Below are 2,558 nucleotides of genomic sequence, written 5' to 3'. Positions count from 1 at the left end.
GGGTTTGAACCGCCTGCCTTCTGGTTAGCAGTCAAGTGCCTTAGCCACTATGCTATGTCCAGGGGGACTGTCTTACTACTGCATGCAGTAGGCACTGTGGTGGTTAAGTTTGTGTGTCATCTTGGCTGGGCATGGTTGAGTGGCTGGGCAGCTGGATGTAGTTTTTCCCCATGGTGAGATTGGCAATTAACTCCATGGTGGAATATATTGGAGCAGCTGAGTAGCTGGTTAGGGATGTGGTCTGCTTCCTATATATATAAGCAGCACCTTTGGGAGTGGTCTCTAGCTTATGACATGCTTGAACCCTGCATGTAGACGCGTCGTTGTTCAGCAGCCTACCATGCTCTGGCGACCTCGGGACTATCAACGGACCTGAATTAATGGCCTGCCATGTGGTTTGGTAACACTGGGACTGTGCCTTTTCACTTGTCGACCTTGGGTTTGTCAGCCTCAGCAGCTAGCAGCTGCCTGAGTGGAGAGATGCCTCTAACTTCAGTGGGCTGAGAGCAGGAGGCGGAGCTGAAACCCAAGGTTGAAGGGCATTCACACAGCCCCTAGAGCCTGGCACTTTGAACTTGGACTTCTAGCCTCCTGAACTGTTAGAGAATAAACTCCTGTTTGTTAAGGCCATCCCATTTGTGCTATATTGTCAGAGTGGTACTAGGTAACCAGAACAGAATATGGTACCAAGAGAGTGGGGTGCTGCTCTGACATCAGATACCTGTAATGTGGAAACAGGTGTGAAGTGCATCCCTGACCCAAGACCCCAGCAGAGAGACCCCAGCATACAACATAAGAGATGGTAAGAGCAGAGCCAAGAGACCAGCATGAGAGATTGCAGGAGCAGAGCTCAGAGAGAGACCAGCATGAGAGTGACAGCCTTACCAGCCCACAGAGGAGAAAGCTGGATGCCTTTGTGTAGGCAGCTTTCTGGTGGAGTGGGGTTGCCTTCGGGTGTTAATTGGTATAAAAGACAGGCGTGAAATGGAGCAAGTTGGCCAGCCCACAGAGCAAGAAAGCTAAGTGCTTTTGAGGCAGGAAGATTTCCAGTGGAGTGGGTTGCTTTTGGCATTAATTGGCAGAAGCAGAGAGACCAAGGAAACAGAAGCAGAGCTGCCTCAGACTGAAAGGGTAGGACGATGGCCTTTGGGGGTGGAACCACCAATCTCATCATGGGGAATAACTACATCCAGCTGCCCAGCCTCTCAACCAGGCCTAGCCAAGTCAACACACAAACTTAACCACCACAATTCTACCCCTTGTCAACTTGGCACCTGTACAGATCTTCAGTGGGTGATATCTATACAAATCTCTTCACTGGGTGGCTCCAGTCCCCTAATTCCTGAGTGGCGACCTCACCCCCTCAGCTTGGCAGGCCCCATTCCTCTTCTTCTTGGGCATGGCAGCCCTGCCCCCTCATTCTTGGGCAGCTGCTATGACTACATCCCACTAGCTCACATGAACGAGCCGCCCCACACTCCAGAACCAAGTTAGTGAAAGTCTGGGTTTCATACAGCCCCTAGAGCATGGCACTTGGAACTCAGACTTCTAGCCTTCTGCACTGTAAGAGAATAAACTCTTGTTTATTAAGGCCATCCCATTTGTGTTATATTCTTGTCAGACTGGTACTAGGTAACCGGAACAGGCACTATATAAGTAATTGTTGAGTTATGACTAGTGGAAATCCATGGCAACCCTATCCTTGTTCTTAATGTGTGTCGTACAGCAAGGAGGACTCCCATGTACACATTGGCTGGCACATCCAATCTTTCCCTTGAAGATCAATTTAGGTAGCCTTGGTTCCATCCATGATGGTTTTATGCCAGAGCACATTAGAATACCCCAAATAATACCCAAACATCTCAGACCAGTCTTCACTAATGGATGAAGGAACGCTCTTCAAAAGACCAAATGTTTTCCTACTTAAGCTACTTTCCTCTTTCCCGATGCTCTACTGCAAGAGAATCCTATTGCAACAGAGCAAACTTAAACAAATAGGAAAGAAGAAAATAATACTGATAATGGCAGAAACCAATGAAGGAACAACAGTAATAAAAACAATCAGGAATACTGACCCTTCATCTTCCTTTTATTCTACCATTATAACTTCTTTTCTTTTGTCTTATCTTCTAATTATTCTCAATAGATTATGAGCCTATTGGGAAAGGATGAGGATTTTCTTTCTTTTATAAATCTTACATTTTCATAATACAAGAGTAGTCAGTGTGCAAAGTACAAAAATTCAAAAGATGGTAAATAAGTAATCATTCAGGGAATTCAGCTGCCACATTAATGCCAAGCATTCTTCAGGGAGTTACATGATGTTTGCCTACTCCAGTGTCATATTCATGCAAGTTGTCTTAAGCTGCACCTTTGGGCTTAACACCCTGAACACAGTGTTGATACAGTAAGTACTTACCAGCATTAAGTAGGAGAAATATTTTTGTGGCAACATCAAACTGCCACATATAATACACGTTAATGCCACCTAAGTTTTAAACAAGATTCAATTCCAGCCACAGGATTTTTTTTTTTTTTTTTTGGTCAGGTTGTTGTAA

At 45.5% G+C, this 2,558-nt stretch overlaps 1 protein-coding gene across 1 annotated transcript in view; it reads left to right on the top strand.

The window, feature by feature from the left end:
• The window catches only part of CUNH12orf56 (chromosome unknown C12orf56 homolog), a 169,880-nt gene that overhangs the window by 113,575 nt on the left and 53,747 nt on the right, over nt 1-2,558 (top strand). The window lies entirely within an intron of this gene.

This window comes from Orycteropus afer, unplaced genomic scaffold, assembly GCF_000298275.1.
Source record: "Orycteropus afer afer isolate SDZICR_OR568_19922 unplaced genomic scaffold, OryAfe1.0 scaffold00097, whole genome shotgun sequence".
NCBI classification, from domain to species: Eukaryota; Metazoa; Chordata; class Mammalia; order Tubulidentata; family Orycteropodidae; genus Orycteropus; species Orycteropus afer.
The sequence above is the reverse complement of the archived record's forward strand: the minus strand, read 5'-3'. Positions and strand labels throughout refer to the sequence as shown.